This window comes from Rhinoderma darwinii, chromosome 13 (assembly GCF_050947455.1).
Source record: "Rhinoderma darwinii isolate aRhiDar2 chromosome 13, aRhiDar2.hap1, whole genome shotgun sequence".
Taxonomy (NCBI): domain Eukaryota; kingdom Metazoa; phylum Chordata; class Amphibia; order Anura; family Rhinodermatidae; genus Rhinoderma; species Rhinoderma darwinii.
In genome coordinates, this window is record NC_134699.1 from 9872985 (window position 1) to 9899486 (window position 26502).

Sequence of the window (26502 nt, forward strand, 5' to 3'; positions counted from 1 at the left end):
AAGGGATTTTCCCATGAAGGACATTTATGAAATATCTTGTGGATATGTCATAAATTTCAGATAGATGCGGGTCCCACATCTGGGACCCGCACCTTTCTCTAGAACAGGGTCCCCTAAACCCTGTTCTAGCTTTTTGTTCTCACGCTGCGTCCCGGCCAGTTTGGAAGTCACGGAAACCACGTAAATCACTGAGCTGCGCTGTTTCCGTGACTCCCGTGGAACTGAATAGTAGTTACAGAAACAGCATAGCTCGCATGCTACGCTACTTCCGGAACTGCCATTCACTACTATGGGAGTTACGGAAACAGCGCAGCTCAGTGATTTACGCGGTTTCCGTAACTTCCGACCTTGAAATCAGGAAGTGGCCGGGACGCAGCGTGAGAACAGAAAGTTAGAACAGGGTTTAGGGGGGCGTGTTCTAGAGAAAGGTGCGGGTCCCAGAGGCTGGACCAGAATCTATCTGACATTTATGACATATTCTGTGGATATGTCATAAATGTACCTCATGGGAAAACCCCTTTAATTATCTCATTTTATAATTTTACAAACTATGGCTCTGTTCACATCTGAGTTGGAGGGTCTGAGGAAACCATTAACCATGGTAGTCACAAAGGACTGAATTTTTCTATAGGGTGTTGGCACTTATGATGCTCCCAGTCTAATGTATATGAGGCCTCATGACTGGTTCCTGATGGCCGATGCCAGGCAATCCAGGTTCGGCTCATTGCAGTTTACCATGCCCGATCCTTTGTTGTGTCGGGACATATGCCACTGCCGGAAGTGCCATCATCTCGTCTCCATCTTCCCATTGAAATAAACAGGCTTGGTTGGTCAAGCTGATGTTGTGGGATAGCGGTCGGCTGAAAGAGAGTAAATCTTTCTATTATACTTTTTCTGTGTTTAGGTTCCACTCAAAATGCAAAATACCTGCCAAATCTGCACTGTGTGAAAGCGGCTTTAAAGGAAATGTCCACTTTGGATAGCTGGCCCCAAACTGCTGATTGTAGAGGGGGGCCACTAGTGGGAGTCTTTGTAATCAGCTATTCTCATGGACAGAGCCACAAGAGAAAGTAGGAATTACATGTCGCCCATTGTGGGCACTCCACGTGCCTGCTGAGGGGCATGCTGAGATATATAGTCCACAAAACCAGCACTAAACTACAGTCCTACGTTGCGGTCAGTTTGAATTTCGGGCACTATATAACATCCGATGCGGCATGCTATGTTTTTTTAGGCAGGCTTAACGTACTATGATGCATGGCACATGTACACTAAAATAATAATGATAGTCCCTATATACCTTTATTACGTCGTCTATATACCCCTGCCTTCCATATATTATACGGTACTGTGTCTTTAAGATGCAGATGCACAACGTAATTAATTTAGCCCTCTGGTGAGATCCTGGAACAATGAATCGGATGAAGCTATCAGTGCCTATAAGCAACAAATCTTCCCCGGTGCTTTCCCTGCAGTTCTTCTGACGGATCCCTCTCCTATTTCAATTAGTTTTCATCATCCGGCCACTCAACGGAGCTTCGCTCTACACAGGACCTGCTCTGGCAGTGAAGGGGTTAGCTCTTACTTACGCTGTTATTAGCGTGTAAATGTGGAAGAATAAAATATTCATTATAGGCTTCTCATCGGTAATGCAGAATTTGCTTACAGCCATATGTTTGTCAGCAAAGTGCGAGCAAACCCGTATTCATTTTGTGCCAGCGAGCACGTGTCAGGGATGTGCAAGATGTTAAGAAAGGACTCATTGATTTCTAGACGGATTGTCGGCTCCCATGCAGCAGACGGGGTTAACATCTGCGTTTGCAAAATGCTAACCATGTCTGGTGGATATTGGCCTCAGAGAGGCCAGATCCTGCTGTGTTTGCATCCAGCCCGGAACCTACTCTGCTTACAAGCAGCCGTGCAAGAGGAGGTTTTATTTTTTATTTATTTTCCCTTTTTGCATCTTTACCCTTGGAGTGCCCTGATTATACAGAGAATTGATTTTACAATGCATCCTTCAATTGATCGTCGCGTCTTGCTCCTCCCACAGGAAACTGCCGACAGCATTTTCTCATCTCAATATTCCCTCAGGTGATTCAGCACACCTTGTATTGTATTATTGGAGTGTAAGCTCTTCAGCGACTGAATTTGAAAGTAGACATCACGAGCAATCCATGTAGTACTACAATTGTCTTATAAGGACAGAACTATATTTCTCTTTTAAATTTAAGTTTTTATGAAATTTTCAGAAATTTAAAAATAATACAGAGCATTATATTGAACAAGTCCATATTTGCTTACAGAGTTCACGCAGGAAACCAGTTCTACAGATTACACAATTAAGCGTAGTAGAGTAAGAAATGGAAATTTATTTTTTAATTCTGTTGGAGGATATTATTTTGAATTCGTTTAAAACTGTTGTTATCATATTAGTCCTAAGGAGAAAAAAAAAGTAGGATGACCGTTTCCACCATTTTATGGTTTCCATGTAGAATTATTCTACCTAAAAAGTGGGGTCACTGTGTACATACATTACATTACTTATCTTGTACTGATCCTGAGTTACATCCTGTATTATACTCCAGAGCTGCACTCACTATTCTGCTGGTGGAGTCACTGTGTACATACATTACATTACTTATCCTGTACTGATCCTGAGTTACATCCTGTATTATACTCCAGAGCTGCACTCACTATTCTGCTGGTGGAGTCACTGTGTACATACATTACTTATCCTGTACTGATCCTGAGTTACATCTTGTATTATACTCCAGAGCTGCACTCACTATTCTGCTGGTGGAGTCACTGTGTACATACATTACTTATCCTGTACTGATCCTGAGTTACATCCTGTATTATACTCCAGAGATTCACTCACTGTTCTGCTGGTGGAGTCACTGTGTACATACATTACATTACTTATCCTGTACTGATCCTGAGTTACATCCTATATTATACTCCAGAGCTGCACTCACTATTCTTCAGTCTTCAGAGCTGAAATATCCCAGCATTCCCTGTTGATTCAGTGCACAAAGCTTGTTCTGGAGATTTGCATTTTTAGGAAGTGTTGTCTTTACACCAGGCGCTGTACAGTAATCTCATTTGATAAAAGCGAACTGACCCTGTTTTATAGGAGCCCAGCTAAAATATTAGGAGTGTGTTGACAAGAAGCTTGTTGACCGTTTTTAATGACAACCAGCAGAATTGTACACTAAATTCTATTAAAAAAAAAAAAAAAAAAAAAAAGGCAAAACTGTTATTTAGTGAAGATACACATTAAAGGCATTTACATGACTGCTTTTTCCAGAAACAGCGCCACACCTGTCTATGGGTTGTGTCTGGTATTGCAGCTCAGCTCCATTCACTTCGATGGAGCTGAGCTGCAATGCCAGACACGACCCATTATTAAGTGTAGTGCTGTTTCTGGAAGAGAGCAGCCATGTATTTTTTTTTTTAATCCTGTACAACCGCTTTAAACTCTATCTTTGAAGCTATTTTTCAGAGAATATTAGGGAATATTTTGATGGCATTGGCAGTTTTCTAATACAATTTTATGAGAATATCATTAACTGCAGTTAAAATACAACAGAGCACCTGGGAGGAATTTTGATTTTCCCGACGTTCCTGAATATCTGACAGCAGATTATACCTTCAGTTTAGACAGTTTAACTGGAATACTGACTGCAATGCAAGCATTTGTAGCCTGCTGTCTGGAAGGGGCAAAAACTTCTTCAGAACACTGCATGACTTATGTTCGAGACTGTACTGCACTTTACTTTTATTTTCATAGTAGTCCAACAGAACTTTCAAAGACCATAATTGAAAACAACAACTAAAAAGTAGCAGAAAATTTCTCAGCGCATTTTCTACTTTGCCCAATAAGAAAAACAAACGTTGGTTTGCGTTGACAAATACTTATATGATATTTTACAAACACTGCACCAAATAATAAAATCACATAAAGTTACATAGTGGCCACATACATAGCTACATATAGTGGCCACATACATAGTTATAGTGGCCACATACATAGTTATAGTGGCCAAATACATAGTTATAGTGGCCACATACAAAGTTATAGTGGTCACATACAACGTTACATAGTAGCCACATACATAGCTACATATAGTGGCCACATACATAGCTACATATAGTGGCCACATACAAAGTTACATATAGTTGCCACATACATAGCTACATATAGTGGCCACATACAATGTTACATAGTGGCCACATACAAAGTTACATAGTGGCCAACAATGTTACATAGTGGCCACATACATAGCTACATATAGTGGCCACATACAGTTACATATAGTGGCCACATACAAAGTTACATATAGTGGCCACATTCATAGTTACATATAGTAGCCACAAACCGTTACATATAGAGGTCACATACAAAGTTATAGTGGTCACATACATAGTTGCATAGTGGCCACATACATTGTTATGGTGACTACATACAAAGTTACATAGTGGCCACATGCAAAGTTACATAGTGGCCACATACATAGTTACATAGTGGCCACATACATACTTACATAGTGGCCACATACATAGTTACATATAGTGGCCACATACATAGTTACATATAGAGGCCATATACATAGCTACATATAGTGGCCACATACATAGTTACATATAGTGGCTGCATACATAGTTATAGTGGCCATATACATAGCTACTTATAGTGGCCACATACCTAGTTACATATAGTGGCTGCATACATAGTTATAGTGGCCACATACAAAGTTACATAGTGGCCACATGCAAAGTTACATAGTGGCCACATACATAGTTATATTGGCCACATACAAAGTGGCCACTTACATAGTTATAGTGGCCACATACATACTTATAGTGGCCACATACAAAGCTACATAGTGGCCACATACAAAGTTACACAGTGGCCACATACATAGCTACATATAGTGGCCACATACATAGTTAGAGTGGCCACATACAAAGTTATAGTGGCCACATACAACGTTACATAGTGGCCACATACAACGTTACATAGTGGCCACATACATAGTTACATATAGTGGCGACATACAAAGTTACATATAGTTGCATAGTGGCCACATACATTGTTATGGTGACTACATGCAAAGTTACATAGTGGCCACATACAAAGTTACATAGTGGCCACATACATAGTTATATTGGCCACATACAAAGTGGCCACTTACATAGTTATAGTGGCCACATACATACTTATAGTGGCCACATACAAAGCTACATAGTGGCCACATACAAAGTTACACAGTGGCCACATACATAGCTACATATAGTGGCCACATACATAGTTAGAGTGGCCACATACAAAGTTATAGTGGCCACATACAACGTTACATAGTGGCCACATACAACGTTACATAGTGGCCACATACATAGTTACATATAGTGGCGACATACAAAGTTACATATAGTTGCATAGTGGCCACATACATTGTTATGGTGACTACATGCAAAGTTACATAGTGGCCACATACAAAGTTACATAGTGGCCACATACATAGTTATAGTGGCCACATACAAAGTTACACATTGGCCACATACATAGTGGCCACATACATACTTACATAGTCGCAACATACATAGTTACATATAGTGGCCACATACATAGTTACATATAGTGGCCACAAAACAAAGTTACATAGTGGCCACATACATAGTTACAGATAGTGGCCACATACATAGTTACATATAGTGGCCATATACATAGCTACATATAGTGGCCACATACATAGTTACATATAGTGGCTGCATACATAGTTATAGTGGCCACATACAAAGTTACATAGTGGCCACATGCAAAGTTACATAGTGGCCACATACATAGTTATATTGGCCACATACAAAGTGGCCACTTACATAGTTATAGTGGCCACTTACATAGTTATAGTGGCCACATACATACTTATAGTGGCCACATACATACTTATAGTGGCCACATACAAAGCTACATAGTGGCCACATACAAAGTTACACAGTGGCCACATACATAGCTACATATAGTGGCCACATACATAGTTAGAGTGGCCACATACAAAGTTATAGTGGCCACATACAACGTTACATAGTGGCCACATACAACGTTACATAGTGGCCACATACAAAGTTACATAGTGGCCACATACATAGTTACATATAGTGGCCACATACATAGTTACATATAGTGGCCACATACAAAGTTACACAGTGGCCACTAAGTGCAAAGCTCCAAGCCTACTGCATCATTCAAATACCATGCAGCATAATGTCATAGAAAATGAATTTAAGAAAAGACCCAAACACCAACCAGAAATGTACAAGGTTTATTACTATATCTGAAAACAATACAAGCAAAATCTAAAGATTCGCCACATTTGAAAGTGAGCTTGAATATATTCCAGATCAGTGATCTGCAGCTTTTGGACATTCAGCTGTCAGGAGATGATGCTGGGAGTTGTAATTTCTCAACAGCTGAAAAGCCACAGGTTGCAGATCACTGATTCACCTTTGTCTCACAACCATAATAAGATCAAGATGAGATATATGTTTATGCCAATGAAATATCAGCTAAACTGAGAATAAAGTGGTGGTGGGGGTAGGGACAGAGTACGATGGGGGTATCCGAGTGTTTGGTGCAACTTTCTAAATACTATTTATTAACAATGATTTCTACTTTTTGAGATACAGCTGCTTTATATCCTGTTTACAGAACAGCTGTATCTTGCGCTGAGACCTGAATCTGTCATGTCAGCTTCACTGACGGGTCCAGTGACAGCAGGTCCAGCGTGTCTCTGACATGAAGGATCCACCTGTTATCGATCACATCTAAGTTATGAACACAGACACGCAGGACCCACTGTTACTGAACCCGTCAGTCCCGCCGACCGGATGGATTTAGGTCTCAGTGCAAGATACAGCTGTTCTGTATACAGGATATAAATCAGCTGTATCTCAGAAAGTAAAAATAATTTTTAATAAAAAGTATTTATAAAGTTGCACCAAGCACACTGATAGACATTTATATATATATATATATATATATATATATATATATATATATATATATATACACACACATTTTAAAGGTGTACATAACCTTTATACAATTCCCTAGTAGGGTGTTTCCTTGATAGGTGGGACCCTCATAAATATCTGAGATGGGAATAACCCTTCAATTACTTATTGGTAAATGACTTCACCTATTCATTCATTCATGTCTATGGGCCCGTGGTTTACACGGAACATGTGAGGGCCACAATGTGCATGAGGCCTTATTCTTAAAATCGTATAGCTATCCTCTTACATGGCAGTATATAAACCTAGCGTTCTAGACGTGATAAATGACCTGTTCAGCACCCAGCACATCTGTACAATATATGCCCCCATTGTTTGATTGTGCTGCCTGGGCATTACAGATTAGGTATTATGGATTGGAGGGTGCATATTGATGGACAGGGGTCTCCAGGCGTCACCTCCTCCTTACACTAATGATGAGGAGACTTCCCAGCGCCATCAGCTGTTATCTGAGCATGCTTGGAGGAAAGAGGGTGGTCGTAGTACCTGGAGAAAGATTCTCACAGCCTGTCTGTCATCACCAGGTCAGACTCTGGCTCCAGACTGCCTGTACCCTGATAAAAAAAAAAGACAGGCACAAAACTTGGTGCATGAGAGAAAGGAGGGAGGGGAGGGGATGAAACACAAGGCTGGAGTCAGGATGCCTCTCCAGGACCCTTATCTGTTCCTACAGTCCCTGACAGCGAGGTGGAAACTACTAGCCACGTCCTGTAATATATTATAACAACCTTCCTTATTAGACTTCCTTACAGCTGATTACATTAGAGGACACACAGGGATAAGGACTCTACAGATGCATGTATACAGGAATACGTGTCGTAGCGAGGCTCTGATTTTTAGAGGATCCCAAGCTGAACGTCTTAGGCTGTGTTCACACAGAGTTTTTTTGCAGGAGGAAAATTCTGCCTAAAAAATTCCGTTCAGGATTTTGAGGCAGATTTTGACCTTCCTGCACGCCGTTTTCCGCGATTTTCACGGCGTTTTTTGCTCGCGCCCATTGAGTGCTACGGGCAAAAAAACTCAGCGAAATACGCTTTCTCTGCCTCCCATTGATGTCAGAGGCGTAACCGCGCGAAGATAGGGCATGTCCCTTCTTTCTCCCGTGAGGCGGTTTTACCGCTCGCGGAAGAAGACCGCCTCCGCCTCCCATTGAAATCAATGGGAGGCATTTTCAGCCGGTATTTGATGAGTTTTGCTGAGCGGTTTCCGCGCCAAAAAACTTGTCAAAATACTCCATGTGAACAGTGCCTTATTCCGATCCCTCTAACTTTTCACAAGAGTTCACAACAGTTTATAAAATCTGCAAGGGTTTAGAGACACATCCATACCAATTCATACATTCTCCAAGAAACCAAACAATCTGGTCCTTTTTTATTTAATGGGCCTTTAAAAGCCTAATCAAAGGCAGGTCCAGTTTATGCAAAGCTGGTGTCTGTAATGACATTATTCAGGAGAAGACTGTCTGATAGACATCATTCCCACCACACGTCTGCATTGGCTTTGATCTAGGGAAAGATATGCGGTCTACTTCATTGAATGGGATGCTTCTGGCTCCCTCTGTGACATAATTGGTAGCTTCTCTAAGATTCTGTGGTCTTAAAGCAGCTGTAAATCTCATGTAACTGGTCTTTGAACGGAAAAGTAAGGAACCTCGAAACGCGTAAAAATCCTTTAAGCTGAGAGCATGTTTATATTCCAGATGCCTATGCCGGGAGCAAGAATTTTCCCAAAGTCCTGCCACATAAAATTACCACAATGATTTAGCGACGAGGCCGTAAGGAACTGCATTTTGTGTGTTTCCTCCATATTCAGCGTATCCAAAGTCCAGATGACCAGTAAAGAGTAAAGTTCAAATAAGTTATTTTTTATTATTATTTTTTGCTCCGATGCATATAGTGCCATAATCTTCTATAAAATAGGAGTAAAAACCCCCCCAAAAAATGGTGTCCTGCCCAAATGAGCTCACAAACCTAGTGTTATGCCTAGCGCGTAGTATGAGGGGGCGGAGCATGACACAGGGATTGAGAGAACATCAAAGAGAGAATCCCTGTGTCATGCTCCGCCCCCTCAGACCCCACACTAGGTAGAACACAATGTATTCGTTTTTCCTAAGATGTTCCTTTAACCCCTTGACGGACGTCACAGCCATTTTTATTGTTTTCGTTTTTCACTCCACGCCTCCCAAGGGTCATAACTTTTTGATTTTTCCGTCAGTGGAGTGGTGTAAGGCTAATTTTTTGCGGGAGGAGTTGTAGTTTCTATTGGTACTATGTAAAGTACCATATGATGTACTGAAAAAAAGTTATTTGTGGGGTGGAATTGGAAAAAACTTTCATTCCTCCCATTGTTTTTAGGGTTTTGTTTGTACAGCTTTCACCATGCGGTAAAAAAGACAACTTCACTTTCTTCTGCAGTTCAATTTTATATTGTTTTTTTTAATGTTTTGCTACTTTTACAAAGAAAAAACTATTTGTTAAGAAGAGATTGTTTTATGTCTCCACATTCTGGAAGCCGTAACTTATTTATTTGTTTCATCAATTGAGCGGTGTGAGGTCTTATTTTTTATGCGGGTCGAGTTGTAGTTTTTATTGGCACATAAGACTATTTGATCACTTTTTATTACATATTTTTTTGTGCGCTAAGGTGACCAAAACACAGCGATTCTGGCGTACTTCATAATTTTTTACACCGTTCACAGCGCAAGTTAAATAATCTTGTAAGAGCACAAACTTTTACTTATTCGGCGATACCAATTTTGTTTATTTTTTTATTTCTTACATTACTTTAGAGAAAAAATGGGAAAAGGCAGGCTTTTTGAACTACTATTTTTTTTATGCTACTAAAATCTTTATTTACCTCTTGTTAACGTTTCATATTAGTCCCCCTAGGGGATTTGAACCAGCGATAATCAGGGAGATGTGCTGCTGACTACAATAATATTTCATGCTGCATAAACGATACCAATCACCGATGAACGAGCACTTGCGTGTTCATCGCCTGACCGCTGCCCTGTTTACACAGAAGAATGATATAAACGCTTCTTTGCCCGATACTTGATAGGTATAAAAGGCCCTTAAAGGGGTTGTCCAGGCACGGACAACTGATTACCTATCCATAGGAAAAGTTATCAGTACATGATCAGTGGGGGTGCGACACCCGGACCCTGCACCGATCATCTGCTCCGGCTGCCTCCAGCAACCAGGTGTTATGCAGGGTATGTCGTTTTCAGAGACAGAAACAGATGGCTCCATATACTGCATAACAGCAAATCTGCTCTTATTCACTTGAACAGTACTGCAGCTCGGCCGCTATTTCGTAACCAGAGGCATTTGCTTCGGGCACGGACATCCGGTGCCTGGAGGCAGTTGGAGCAGCTGATCGGTGCTGGGTCCCGGTGTTGGACCCCCACCGATCATATACTGATGACCTATCCCGTGGATAGGTCATCAATTGCCTGGGCCTGGACAACCCTTTTAATTCATGACTACAGGATCAGGGAAAGCAGTTCAGTGCTGGACCCCCTCCCACCATGGCTGTCAGGTGTGGCCACCACTGCATAACATTATTCTAAAATGGGAAATACATCTTTTTGGAGCTACAAAAGCCTTTAATAGGGAAGATTTTTTAAAAGTGCTGGAAATGGAAAGTGGATTATTTACCCACAACAACTTGTCAGGTTTTCTAAGGGGATTGGAAAAATGACAGGTGGAATCTGATTGGTCCTATCGATTTATTGTCAATCTATCTATTGTCTATTTTTTGTCGATATGTCTATTGTCTATATATCTACCGTCTATGTATTTATTGTCTATGTATCATAGTAATTAGGGAATAATAGTAGTAATATATTGGGTATTGTAGTCTGTTGACGTCTGGCAGTATATTATATATTTATTATACAGTAAAGATTTTTAAATAATAGTAAGGTTTACCAATACTCTATGTAATATCATAAGTTAGCCAGCAGATGGCAGTGTTGAATGTATATATAAACATATGTTTTTGTAAAAATGGTAACGCCATTTCCTGGTGACAGGTAAAATCCTGTAATAGTAATATAAATGTTTCTATATCATCTACACTTCTCTTCTGTACTAATTGTTTAGAGGTCTCGAAGATTAGGACTAAAGGCCCTATTACACAGGTCAATGATCGGGCAAACGAGCGATCATATGATCAAATGCTCGTTCATCGGCTGATCTCCTCTTTTATCCAGAATTAAAAATCATCGTTATAATTGTAAACAGGGAGATGCGCTGCCGACATAATGAAAATGTATGGGGACGAGCGATCGAAGTAACGATCGCTCTTCCCAATACATGAGCAATCATTGCTCCGTGTGAAAGGAACAAACGAGCGCCGATCAATGAGTTGATCGGCGCTTGTTTACGTGGCCCACGTCGGGCCTTGTAATAGGACCATTAGGCTTTGTTCGCTCTTCGATTTTTATATGTTGGGATTACAGCCATTTATTACCGGAGATGAGACGTCTCACTATGGTCAGGGGGTAGCTGCCTACCCGTAGGTCACATGAGGTCATTTTCTAGTTGCATCATCTTATATGATTTGCTCTCGGGCAAGTAGGAACAGCGGGAGAGATTTATTTTCTGATTTGCGCCAGTCTTCTGGCAGGAGAAAGGCAAAAATGTTGGTACATGCCTGTTTTGGGCAAACATTTGCAAAAAAGTTTTTATTTTTTTATTTTATGCCGCTATTACCACTTTTCTGGGCGGGGCTTAGTGAGCGAGGCGGGGCCACCCACAGCCTGACAGGTGGACTATAACCAGAAATTGGTGTAAATTGCAGTATAAATCTACACCAGCTCGTTTGTGGCGCACAGACAGCCCAAGATGCACCAAATTTATTAAGAGCCGTGCGCCTCCTGTAGCACATTTACTCCAGTGGGCCTGTTTTTAAACTGGGTAAGGGCTTGTTCACACGGCGCTAAAAAACCCGACGTGTAAACGCGTCAAAAGCGTTAGCGTTTTCGCAAAGCGCTTTGTAAAGTACAGGCGTTTTTTGACACGTTTTCGGCACGTTTTTTGGGCGCGTAATCAGGACTCCCATTGACTATGGGAATTAGGCGCGCCAAGAATTGACCTGATGCTTCTTTTTTTATACACAACGCGTTTTTTAAACACGTGAGCGTAAAAAAAACGCGGTGTATGCACTACAATGCGTTTTCCGATTGATGTCAATGGGAAGCTTAAAGCACGCGTTTTTGAAGTGTTTTTCAGTGCGGAAAACGCGGCAAATACACACCGTGTGAACAAGGCCTAAGAGTTTAAGAATGTAAATTATCCGCAGTTTGTGACCATCATTGGAAAGTTAACAATTTCGCTGCAGTATAGATACTTTTGTGTCAAAAAAGACAAAAGTATAGTAGTCATGATACCTTTACTGGCTAACTATATATATATATATATATATATATATATATATATATATATATATATAAAGTTTTATGGTTAGCCTATAAAGGTATCATACCTAATATACTTTTGTCTTTTTTGACACAAAAGTATTTAACATATTTTACATATTGTCTCTGGCTAACACGGTAATACACTATTTTTTTTACTGTGCTGCAGTATAGAGAAAAATTTCCACCCAAAATGTAAAATTGTCCCTGTATTAGTAAATCAGAAGTCTCAGCATCGGTCAAAGTTCTGAAATTATTTTGTCCTTTTGCAGCGGACTTTTTTGGGAGAAGAATTGCAGCCATGTTGGTTAGGAAGAAAAAGCTGCTCCTCTGAACGGGCGCTCAGGTGTGGATTGTACTGGTATCTTCACAAAATCGTCAGGGTGTATTTTCAACGATTTTATTATTAAAAAAGAACAATATAAAATTTGATTGCTGCAACGCGTTTCAACGGATGATGAACCTTCACCTTGCCAGTTTAACCTGGAAGTGAAGCATATGATACAAGTATATAAGATGATGTATTGTAACCAAATTTATATGCCTGATGAAGACCACAGTGCGTGGTTGAAACGCGTTGCAGCAATCGAATTTTATATTGTTTTTTTTTAATAATAAAATCGTTGAAAATACACCCTGACGATTTTGTGAAGATACCAGTACAATCCACACCTGAGCGCCCGTTCAGAGGAGCAGCTTTTTCTTCCTAATCTGCATTACTTCAAAACCGCAAGGAGAGGAGTTCCTGATACGAATTCACCCCATGCGGTTATGGCTCCAGAGGCAAGCACAGTGTGATCAAGCGTGTACAAGCGTTGTGCTGGCGACATTGCACAACTCACCAAGGTGAGCTCCATTCATTAAGTTACTCATTATCTTACAAATACCAGAACGATATCACCTTAGAGGAGCGCCGTTTTTTTCTCTTTTTTATCCCCCTTTTTATCTTAAGAGCCATGTTGGTTGTCATCTTTGAATTAATTTCTTAGTAAATTGTCACTTTGTTATCGATTGAACGTTCTAATAAAACGACATTCGACCGGCAGTTTCTAAGAAGTTAATTCAAAAGGTGACAACCAATACGGCTGCGCTTCCCGCAAAAATGGCCGCCACATCAATACACAAAAATGACAATATCTCTGTCAAGAAAACATAAAATCTGGCTGCTGCTCTAAATTCTATTTCACTAATATATGGCCAATTTTACATTTTGGCTGGAAATCCTCTTTTTTTAAGGGTTACCTGGTTTAGAAAACTCATTTTCATATAACCTTTTAGGAAATTATGAGTGCATAAAGGGGGGGGGGGGGGTCTCCAGTTCAGGATTCTCATCTATGAGCAGGAAGCAGCTACTTGCAGTACATGGACAGCCCATTGAGTACAATAGGAAGTGTGTAATGCTTCATTTCTCCTGTGGTGGCGCTGTAGGGGAATCGAACCCTTGCTGTCAGTTTGCCTTACAGATTGCAGCTGATCGCTGGGGGCCTCATCAAGGGGACACTCTGTGATCAGTTCTAACGAAATGGGATTATCCACTGTACAACCCCTTTAAGACCTTTATTAAGTAGCGTCAGGTCCCTCACATTTAGGCCGTATTCACATGACCGGGATACTCGGCCGCGTGGCAGACTTTTATTTAACTGCCGTCACACGGCCGCAGTAAGAGCAAGAAAAGCAGGCCGTCAAAAAATGGAATGTGCCCTATTTTGGGCCGTTCTCCCGGCCGCACGGCTCCCATAGAAGTCTATGGAGCCATGTAAAGTACGGCCGTCACTTGAATGTACTCTGAGTGCCGGCCGTGTCTTCTGCCGCTCGCTCTCCCCTCCTCCACAGCGTAGATTACATGTGAGGAGGACGAGTGTTGCCATTCTGACTTCGGACTTGCAGCGGTGTGTATCACTTTATTCAGGGGGGCTGTGTAGCACTTTATTCAGGGGGGCTGCGTATCGCTGTATTCAGGGGGGGCATGTAGTGCTATATACAGGGGGGCCATGTAGTTCTATATACAGGGGCACTGTGTAATTATCTACAGAGGGCCGTTTGTGGCATTAAAATAATTTGTTTTTAAAACAGACAGGTAAAAAACAGATGCAAAACGAAAAACGAAAACATGTTTGTTAAAAACGAAAACATGGCCCGTAACCGAAACGGGCGTTTATATCATCCGACACTCTGCACCGAGAATAGAGCCGAAGTGTCTTTGCCTGATTCATTACGGTTCAGACTTCATTTATATTTTATTAAAATCTCACTATTCCCCTCATCTACCTCCTGAATTATGTCGACCATGAAGAAACTTTACCTACATATAACACTCAGCACTCGCCGAAAAATTCAAGAATGTTTCCCTATCAGGATAGAAATGATGATCTCGCTGAAATATTTGCCAGCATTTTAGTACAAGTCCATGTATACAGCTAGTCCTGTGCCGTATATTCTTCCCATCAAAATGCGGGTCACCGCAGATTAATAACAGACCCCATTTTATCCCCAATTCCATCAATGTGGGCCATCTGGCGCCAGTGGTATCCATCGTGTGACGGATCTGGCTGTGCATTATAAACGGACACCACAATGGGAGGTGTAAGCAGAGCCTTGTTATGGCAGAATATTAGACTATATATAGAAAAAAGATAAATAGTCCAATGTCCCATTTTAGTCCACCATCGCTCAATTGTCTGAAATTTCCAGAACTGGGCCCACAAAGACCATTAATGTGAACACAACCCCAGAAAACAGGTTCAATAATTCAGAATATCTGATAATCCAGTGGTCCAGCAGGATTTAGATTATATTACGGCAGTCTATAGATGGTTTTGACTATTTTGCCTGATGCCCATAGCTGCCAGTTTGCCCATTATTGACATTTTGCTTTTTATTCTTTTATTTCAACTCCTGATCCATTTGTGATACAATATTTGGATTTGCTCTTAACTTTATATAAATCATGCCTTTATGTTTGACAGCTACATACTAGAGAAAAGTGAAGTCCTAAAAGGATCATGTGATCTGTTCGTACCCCAATAAAATAATGTGGGAGTTCCGGCACCTTACGGCTCTTATATGTCCTATACTCCACCCAGTACTTATATCTGTTATTTTAAGGGAAGATTCACACGCAACAATTGCGGTAACCCATGACTACAAGTCTAGCCTAGAAGACCGGCGTACTGATAATCCAGCATCGCGTTCACGTATAAAGTAGAATTTCATAAAGGCAGAAACCTGAGCAGAGAGAAGCCATCAATAAGTTCCTCTGGGAATATAAGACTATAATACAATACCAGAGTTATTAAAAGAAACGGTACTATTCCTGATAAGTATATGTTCACACGGCGTAAAATAAGCGGCGGTTTTGACGCAGAATCAGTGTAAATTCTGCTTGTAAAAAGCCTCCTATTGTTTTCATTCGGAAACGGCCCCGTTGATCAATGTTCAGCAGGCAGAATTGAAAAGTGCGTCCGCGAAAATAAAGGGAACGTGTCACTTCTTGGCACGTATTCCACCTGAAAGCAGCATCGCAGATTAACCCCATCGAATGGGGCTAATCTGCGTCTAGAAACGCGTCTGTTTTTGCTGCAGATTTTTGCCACGGAATCTGGGCCAAATCCACAATGGATTTCTCCTTAGTGTGAACAAGGCCTAAGTGATAGACATTAATACCAGGTTTACACAATGACATGATGTTGGATTGCAAGTTGCGGTAAAATTCTCAACTTCAGTGTTTCCTATGGGAAAAAAACTCTCAAGAGACTTGGGAAATTTTTGACAACATTGCGACCGTTGCGGTGCAATTACAATTTTACTGTAACTTGCCGCCGATGTTGCGTTGCTGGATACGTATGGAGAAAAGCCATTCAAGAATATGGTAAATGTTCCAGTACGGGTATGTTCACACGCCCTATTTACGGACGTAATTCAGGCTTCTTACGCCTGGAATTACGGCTGAAAAAACGGCTCCAAACGGTTTTTTTTACGCGCCGCTGTCAAAAGACGGCCGCCTCAAAGAAGTGCAGGACACTTCTTGGGATGTAATTGGAGCCGTTTTTCATTGACTCCATAGACAAACAGCTCCAATTACGTCCGTAATGGACGCTGCGAAAAACGCGTGCACTTGTCAAAACGTCTGAAATTCAGGAGCTGTTTTCACCTGAAAATAGCTCCGTAATTTCAGACGTATTTGGCGTTGCCGCGTGCACATACCCTAAACGTTCCTCATCCAGCCCCTGGATTAGGTTGGAAAGATATATAATGGGATATGTGCGGGGTAATGATGTGACAATGTTACAACAACTATATAAACACACAGTAGTAATCTGTCCCTGTCAGTTGGTACATTTAGGGCTACCCTGCTACTCATTACAGTATATAACCGAGTTGTAGAGTAATCCACAGTCCTTGGGGCTGTCTGTGCCATCATAGAACATTGCTCATAGTCATAATTCAGGTTTCCTTAAAGCCGGCGTGTCAGTGGCCTGCAATTAACAGAAGTTGTCACACTGCGGTTTATGGCCTGAGGTGGAGTATGTAAACACCTCTCGTAACTGGCAGTACCAGGCCGCCCGCCTGCTCCCTCCCGTACTGCAATCACGCTGGTTTCACTCACTGTTTGTAATTGCTAAGGTAAACTATTTTTCTCTTGCCACGTCCCAAGTCGTACTGGTAAAGTGACTCTGAGGCTTGCAAAACATCCTTGTGATTTCCCATCATCTACGTCCAAAGTCTGAAGACGGCTGACGTCCATTGTAAATCTGTACTGATGTTGACTATGATAGGTCAAGAGGGGCTGCTGCAAATCCATAAATCAATGTCCTCCAATCCATATATCCACTCCTAGATCTGAACCAAATTGTGAACTTAGACCAACTGGACGTCCCCTACATATATGCGGATGGCCACACATTTCCAAAGCAGCGAGGAAATGTGATATTATAGGACGCCAATTCGTAGAGGTGGGCGACCATGGGATTCAATGTCACACCGGGCGGCCTGCTGTAGTTACTAGAGGTGGATCCCGAGCCCTAGTGAGGTATAAGGTATTGGGACAACCTTTAATTATTTAGTGGTCCTGTGTTTCTTGTTATGGAATGAAATGGGACTCGTGCTTATACATATCCCAAATACAGTGCCCATAGCCTACTATAGGCCCATGCTGTACCTCCATGTGCCTCCAGTTCTACAGAAATGCACCATAAAATAACACATGGCTTACCCCGTGATACAGACCTAAATCCCTCTGTGCTGCTGTACAGTACATGGCATTGCTAAGTACTCACTTGGCACCAGCACCACGATCCTGCCTCAAAAACCACAGCAATAAATGTGTGTGAATACCTGCAGGTTCTGACCTCAGCTTTGCCTTAATTGCAGACTTACTTTTGTTTCCATTTAAGAAAAGTTTTGCTGCAATTTTGTTTTTTTATTATTTTAATTTTTTTTATTATTATTATTAGTCTTATGATTTATTATTTGAATTTTCTCTAATCTGCAACATGCTCTATCCCTGCAGGTTGTTGTTTTTCTATCCCATTATGGGGTATTTCCATGTTAGACACTTATGGCATATCCACAGGCACACTCAGAGTGCGGTCAGCTGGTACCGTAACGCCCATAGAAGTGAATGGAGAGTGCCGTACACATTCACTCTCTACCTGGATGCGGCAGCCCCCTCATCAGGTGAGATGGGGCTCGTGGGACCTCTGTTCTCCACATATGTCTATGTCCCAGATATGGGGCTTGCACCTATAAGATGTTTATGATTTCTTCTGTGGATATGTCAAAAATGTCTGAGATTAATGGTAAAAAAAAAAAACCTTCAGGCATAGCGCGTGCTGCAGGTTAGACCCTGTTCACATCTGTAGTGGAGGCTCCGTTATGGGCCCCAGTCGCAGATACCGCTGAAATTACCAGAAACAATATCGCTAAAACCTCCAACACCCCAACGGAACCCATTAAAGTCAATGGGTACGTCTGAAGCCAGTTGCTTCCGTTGCACAACAGAACCTGCGCTTCCGGCATTTTCGTTGTTCTGCTCCTCTGATGGAGCAGAACAAGGGACTGCCGAACACAAATGTGAACAAGAGAAAACAACACTGGGGAAAACTTATCAATGTAAGGCTCTGTTCACATCTGTGTTGGCCCTTCGGTTTTTAATGGATCTGTGAAATTTAGGTGCCATGCACACGAACGTATTTTTGCGGCCGCAATTCATTTCAATGGGCCCATGCACACGACCGTGGTTTCCACGGTATGTGCATTGCCCGGGAGCCTGGACCGCAAAAAGATAGGACATGTATTTATCTACTTTTCTTTTTTTTGGATGTAGGAATTAATGTGAAGTAGGAAAAACAAATCCCGTTCATATCCGTCATTCATTGATTTCAATGTTAAAAAACAAAACGGAAAGCTTCTTTCCATCAAGTTTCCGTCACTCTGCACCGAAAAGATGGCGCAGCAGACTACGCTGTTGTTTCGAACAAATTCCAACAAAAAGATGGAAACCTGACAGAACGGAGCCGGACTGAGAACAACTGAAGCTTAAAAAAAACGTTATTTTCCATTTTTTGGAAACCATAATGCAGATGTGAACAGAGCCTAATAACACACATTTTCCATAAGTATCGGAAGAAAGAAAGCGAGTCTGCGCAGAAAAGTGGAGTGAGCTATGCCAGGAACAACCCCCATCAGGCATACCGCTCTGCAGCGCACCAATATTAGTAGATTTGCTCCAGAAATATAGGAGCTTTGTAAAATACTGCAATGCTCAGAATACGGAAAACATGGCAGGTGTGAACTTATCTTACGTAGACCGAGAGTGTCAATTTGGGGATAAATTGGTGAAATGAAGCCTCTGTGTAAGTAATCATTCTCTGTCATCATCCCAGTAATACTGAATGCCAGTCCTCGCAGGTGCACAGCCGCTATTATGGATGTATATAGAGCCTCGCTTCCTGCAGAGCTGCTCACAGCTTTACTACATAAGACATTATAATGATTGCAAACAGGTGACAGAAGTGTGAGGAAAGCAGAGCCTAAAAGGGGCCGAAACATAAGGGATATGAGTTATCACATAGACCAGGTCAGTGTGGAGCTGTGCGCATACTCATGATATTCATAGCCTCCTCCGCTCCTTAAATATTGGGCTACGGAGTCAGCACTGGGGTGCAGTTAGACATATGCCAGGGAGTGCCAGTGTCAAGCTGGCCATAGACATGAGATTTTTAGAAGTCGATCTCACCATTTTTGATCCGCCAACAAGATAAAGTCTTTACGGACGTGCCCCGTTGGAGGGAACATGGAAAAGAAAGGTTGAATTTTATCCGACTGATTATAATGCTTTCCTCCAGATAAGCCGCATCAGTTGTGTCTGGCAGCCGCTTATCCCCATCAACATGTAAACTGAACTAAATTAGCATGTTAACGATGGGGAAGATGGTTGGCAGCCACACAAGAGTTATCAACCAGATATCTTATGTCTTTGGTCAGCAAACCATATAGCTCTAGTTTGGCTAAATGTACTCTGTTTCGTTCACTTCTGCGTCAGGGCTCCGTTCATGGGTCTTGTCAGAGCTTTCCGTCAAGGGAACCTATGAACGGAATCCAAACTGAAACAAACGAAAACCATAGGTCTCCGTTTCATCACCATTGATTTCAATGGTGAGAGATCCGGTGCAAATGGTTTCCGTTTGTCCCCATTGTGTAAGGGTTCCGTCGTTTTGACTCGGAGCAATACTGTAGTCGACTGCGCTATTCATTCTGTCAAAACGACAGAACCGTCACAAAACGGTGACAAACGGAAACCATTTGCACCGGAAATCAATGGCGATGCAAACGGAAACCTGTGGTTTCCGTTTGTTTGTTTGTATTCCGTTCAAAGGTTCCCCTGACGGAAAGCTCAGTCCCTACTCAGATGTGAACGAAGCCTTATTATGTCAGAGCCTGGATCCTCTGGTGGGTCAGTCTGACACTATCTAACATGCGTGAATTAGTCACTGCCTCCTACAAGTTCAGCACACTCCTCTTCTGCTGCTATCATCATTCCCATGATCTGATTGATCCATACGTAATACAATGTAGCCAATTTTAATACTGAGTACATCTTATACAACTAGTCATTTAATGGTTGTCATGCAGTGAAGTCACCTGGTCGTCACATCACACATCCAGCATTGAACTATACAGAAACTGTACAGAAACTATACTACTTGGATGTATATAGTCTATGATGAAACCAGGTTACTTTTTAACCAAGCCTAAACTCCCCCAACACATGCAAGTGGTGTAATTCAGAGCTACACCTTGTGTGTGATATCACCCTGAGTCACGACTGCCCTTCCACAAGGTCAACCATCCTGCGGTGTTCAGGGTTTCGGGGCATGGGGCTCTGCCAGGCATTGTGAGCACACACAGTCCTGCCCTGCATGGCAACAAGCAATGTTTGTTAAAGCGAGACAGTCTGGCAGGTACAGTCGGATAAGACTGTTTATTCACCTCTATTTTTCCAGTTCTCTTTTCTTTGCTAGGTGAATTGATAAGGACATTCTTGACATTCATTTTGATAACTTATTATTCTGTCTTCATAAGAGACTCTCTTACACATAAACTGCTTGTGGGAAGCGCGTCCTGGTCACTGAAGTCTCAAGGTTTTGTTGCCTCCTGTTTTACCTGTGTACAGTCTGGGCTGATAGGTGTTTTATCTACAAAATATCGGAGAATTGATCAATCATTCTATCCTGTTGGCAGACCCCGGGCCAGTATGTGTCGGCAGACCTTTCTTTTTGGCATCCAGTTAAAAAATGTATACCGCACATATACCCTATGGGCGACGTAGGCCTATACAAGTGGCATACATTGGAGCCTGCCTTCTGACGGAAGGCTCTGACATGATGTGAACAGGGCCTTATGTGACCTCAGATGATCTCGAGCCATCCTAACCTGGCTAACATCCAGCAAAACGGTGAAATTCTTCATAGATACATTTCTAGGCTGGCTGGTAAAATAAATAGTCTTTATTATCTCTCTGTTTAATGGATATTACCATTGTGTCGCATCCACTCTCCTGTGATGACTGTGAGAAAATGAGGTATACATTATTTTCCGTTGGTATTTACCATTGTTTTCTCCATAGGATTGAACTTTGTGTGAATGTTACTTTCACACATTGGCATAAAGTTCAATCCAGCCATGTCTGGTCATATAGAACCAATGAATGCCTCATGTCGCAGTGTATATGGCCTACGTATAAAAGTAATAGTCCTGATTTCCTGCCACCTTCCAGCGTTTCCTGGTTTTCTGCTCCCGGCCATGGCAACAAGTGAGTCCTGATGACGTCACCAGACCAATCTAAGTGCTCCTGGGCCTCCAGACCTCATCTGAACCTCCAGGTTATGGCTCCTGACTGGTTTTAGTATTGTATTGAGATCCTCAGCAGCGCACCTATTACTAATCCGTGACTACTCAGATCGCTGAAACCTGGGAATCTGACCGGGAAACTTCATACCTCCATGAGGACGTCAAGGGTGAGAACGGTTGGTTCCTTTAGACTTCTTACCCTGGTTTGTCAGCACAAACCGGTAGCCGCAATTGTCTTTTGAGTTCTGTAATACCCATTTTAATCAAGCAGGTCCCCGTATAGCTAGGTGACCATGGGGGAGGTTGTTCCTAGTGCCTTGAACCCCCCCCCCCCTTCGAAATTGGCGGTGCAGCTGATCTTGTCCCATGAGACTTTACAAGGCAATCATAGGTCTCAATGGGCATCCATGTAATGCACAGATGCCACCAGTCCTCCACAGCTAGAGCCCTCTTTGCAATGGAGTCCTTTTTTATTAAACACAATCACATTTTTGCTAACCTTGGATGATCTACTAGGCTAGAAGAAAGCCATTACATGGCAACTGCTGTAAAATTGGCCATATACATTATTTAAATGTCATCGGGGGAAAGCGGGATCAGGCATATTAAATTTCAATGTCCGATCCCGTGTACCCGTGGGAGATCAGACACCTCCGACACCGGCTTATTCCCCTCCCCCATTGAAATGAACATGCACACTAGACCTCCATAATCATAATAATATGACTGCAAAATTGACACAGTTCAGTTACCCAGCCCCTAAATATGGCTGCCAGTCCTCTTCCTGCTCCCAGTCCTGATTGCTCATACTGTTACCTACCAGGATTTTCTACTTTTATCTCAGTTATATAAAGAAACTCCTTGAGTCAACGGCTCCTCATGTTTTTGCCTGTTGTTCCTGGTCTTATCTCGCTGGCTACGAGCCTCTTAAGATATTAATCAAAGATATTGGATGTATATCCGCTTTGTTTGTAAAGAATAGAAAACTAAAATCAATATTTCACATACATACCACTACAACAAAAATCTTTTATCTTAATCACACCGCAGTAGAATGGAATAGAAAGCATTAACAATTGCCTATTAAAATGTCAGATCTCAAGCAGACAGATTTTTTTGGGCTAAAGGAGGGCAAGGCAACTACTATTGAGGTTTTTGTCAAGGCGCTGCGGATGACAGGTCCGTGAATGAATAATTGTTCTCTTTCTATATGTTATCTAATCATGGAATTATCTCAATCAATTACCAGCAGGGCCAAAAAAAAATATGAGATAAAGATATAACAAATAAAAAACTGCCCCTTTAATTATTTGGAATATTATTAATAATGGACAGCACAGTGGTTCAGTGGTTACCGCTAGGGACTTAAGGGGTTCTTCACTATGGACAATCCCTATTTGTTAGGAGGATCCCTTGACAATAACATGTTCACAAAGTGTCCCCCTGCTGGGACTCACCACGATCAGCTGTAATCTGTGGGGAAACCTGGCAGGAAAGGGGGTTTTACACTGGGCAATTAACGGGCAAACAATCGTTCATATAACCCTCGTTGACGATAATTGTCCTGTGTAAACAGCGCAGCGATCAGCAGATGAAAAAGCAAACGCTCGATCATCTGCTGATTGTATCGTTTTAAAAAAAAGTTAAATATTATCGTTGTTGGCAGCACATCTCCCTGGGTAAACAGGAAGACGCGCTGCCGATATGATACTAATGTATGGGGACGAGCGAGCAGAGTAAGGAGCGCTCGTCCCCATCCATAGCTCCTTGTGACAGCAGCAAACGAGCGCCGATCTACGAGCTGTCTCGTTGATCGGAGCTTGCTGTACCAGCCAAAATCATCCGGTGTAATAGGGCCTTAAGGCTGGGTTCACACAGAGTTTTTTTGCAGGCTGAAAATCTGAATTTTGAGGCAGATTTTGCTCTGCCTGCACGCCGATTTTCGCAGCGTTTTTTGCCCGCGGCCATTGAGCGCCACGGCCAAAAAATGCAGCAAAGTACGCTTTCTCTGCTTCCCATTGATGTCACTGGGAGGTCGGAGATGTAAATGCCGGAAGATAGGGCATGTCGCTTCTTTTTCCCGCAAGCCGTTTTTTCCGCTCGCGGGAAAAAACTGCCTCTGCCTCCCATTGAAATCAATAGGAGGCATCTTCGGCCGTTTTTTGGTGCGTTTTCCAACGCGGTTTCCGCGTCAAAAAACTCTGTGTGAACTGAGCCTAAGTGTTCAGTTCTCCTGCAGTGCCACTACAGGGAAAATGAAGAATTACACAATGTCTGTGTAATACAGGACAGGACAGGTCCTCCAGAGTGAGAGACACTCTTTCTAGCCGCTCTCCGATCTGACCAAGAGGACCACCTTTTAATTGAGTGTGTGGGCATTTAAGGTGCGACGAAAAAATTTCCGTAATGTAAAAAAAATAATTCTTCCTTTGTGCTGATGGATGAATTAACAGAGACACATATCTGCCCCGGCATTAAAGGGTAACTAAACTTTATAAGAAGTTCAGAGGACTAAGAACCCCCACTGATCGCTACAATGAAGGGGCAAAAGTGCTCGGGTGAATCCTGTGCCGCCTTGTTTCTGATCGGCTTTTCTTGGAAATCTGAGCGAGCGGTGTGCGGACTCATAGACTTTCTATTGAGCCCATACACCGCTCCGAGGAAAGCCGATCAGAAACGCAGCGGCACAGCACTCACCCAAACACTTCTGCCGCTTCGTTTTAGCGATCGGTGGGGTTCTTAGTGCTCGGACCCCCACCGGTCATAACTTCTGACATGTCAAAAGTTTTTTAAAAGTTTAGTTACCCTTTAACAAAGAGGACAAATAATTCATTTTAACACAAAGACATTTTTCAAAACTTTTTGTTTTAGTAAGCGAAGAATTTTGTGTGATCCTCATTGCCCAATCCATGACCTCCTCAGGACAGGGTCATAACAAGGTCACTTACCCGAAAAGTAAAGGAGAAAGCAATTGTCTTTGTTCTTCTTATCTCGCCCCCTGTCCCTGGCTAGCAAGCCACACTCTGGAGAGGTTATGCCAGGAAAGATGGCTGCCAATGACAGGGATTGGGTCACTGTTAGGTCACAGGTTAATAGCTCCCCTTATGACAGAACAAGATTCCAGGGGCAGATTAATGGAGCATAAAATAAACGATGTCTCCTGGTCTCTCTTTGCGCTAGTGAAGCCATGTTATGATACATCTCAAGAGCAGCCTGGAAATGAAGTGTTTTTGGATATATCCAGCACAGGTTTGCAGGCCGGGAAGTAAGAAGCATGCAGGGCCATCAGAGATCAGATACACTTTCCCAATCGGGCTCATCTCACCCGTGCCAGGAGCCTGCGGGGGAGGATGTCTTGCGGGGCGTTATTATACAAACTGCTTTTGGCCCCTTTATAAAAGGGAAGTGGGAGATTTTTTTTTCAGGGCAACTTATTATATGGTTCCTGTTATTCATTGCTGGAATTCACCTTGATTTACTCCGAGCATAAAACAGTGGCCAATTACTAATATATGTCTTTATTAGGGCCAGTTCACACAGGGTTTTTTTACACGTTTTTTGTCGCGGAAAACACGTCAAAAAACGGGCGAAAATGCCTCCCATTGATTTCAATGGGAGGCGGAGGCGTTTTTTTCCCCAGAAGCGGAGCGGAAAAACCATCTCGCGGGCGTTCACGTCTCTGACCTCCCATTGACATGAATGGGAGGCAGTGAAAGCGTATTTTGCAGCGTTTTTTACCCACGGCGCCCAACTGGCGCTGACGAAAAGCGCCGGGAAGAATGCCGCGAAAATAGGCGTGCAATTCCAAACGGAATTTTGAGGCAGTTTTTCCGCCTGCAAAAAACTCCGGGTGAACCCAGCCTTTAAGGTCCAAGCATTGTCTTCCAAATCTTTTATGCTTCGCTGTCAAGGCTGAAGGGACCGTTCACTCTGCGGCTTGTTTTAGGGGTTTTATGACAGGTTGGAGGTTTTACTTTGTGGCACTGCCATTGACAATGATGGGATTATTGCTATTTTGAAACAAGATTGAAAGGGGTTGTATAGGATTAGGACTCGTCCACAAGTAACAGAATTGCTGTGTATTTTTCATCCAGAATTGCGAATGGAAAATATGCAGCTGAATACAGGAGCAGCAAAGTGGGTGAGATTTAACAAATCTCATCCACATCCTGCGTAAAATTTCCTTGCAGAAATTTACCTTTGGTGCGTATTTTTCATACCACACTGTGTCAATTCCTGCGTATCACCATCTCCCAGCATTGAAGGGAAAAAAAACGCCGCAAAATGTGCACCATTTTCTCCAGCAATTCTGTTACGTGTGGACAAGCCCTTAGAAATACATGACTGCTTTTTCCACAAACAGTGCCAGTCTTGTCCGATGGGTGAATCTGGTATTGCAGCACAGCCCTATGCAAATTAGTTGTAATACCAAACGCAACCCATGGAGATGAGTAGCGCTGTTTGTGGATGAAAGATAATCTCATAGACCCTCTACAGTGTACCTCCTGATTTGGAAGCACATACTTAAAGAGGCTCTGTCACCAGATTTTGCAACCCCTATCTGCTATTGCAGCAGATCGGCGCTGCAATGTAGATTACAGTAACGTTTTTATTTTTTAAAAACGAGCATTTTTGGCCAAGTTATGACCATTTTT

General features: G+C 42.3%; 1 long non-coding RNA gene across 2 annotated transcripts; it reads right to left on the reverse strand.

The window, feature by feature from the left end:
• Nucleotides 1-584: 584 nt before the first annotated feature.
• LOC142665514 (uncharacterized) lies at nucleotides 585-24880 on the reverse strand. Of its 2 annotated transcripts, none has more exons than XR_012851519.1 (3): nucleotides 24796-24880; nucleotides 22668-22810; nucleotides 585-860 (listed from the first exon to the last, which is right to left on the reverse strand). It is a non-coding gene; the product is annotated as an uncharacterized LOC142665514 (long non-coding RNA). The 2 variants fall into 2 exon arrangements; XR_012851518.1 differs by lacking the exon at nucleotides 585-860 and adding an exon at nucleotides 20709-21192.
• Nucleotides 24881-26502: the final 1622 nt, after the last annotated feature.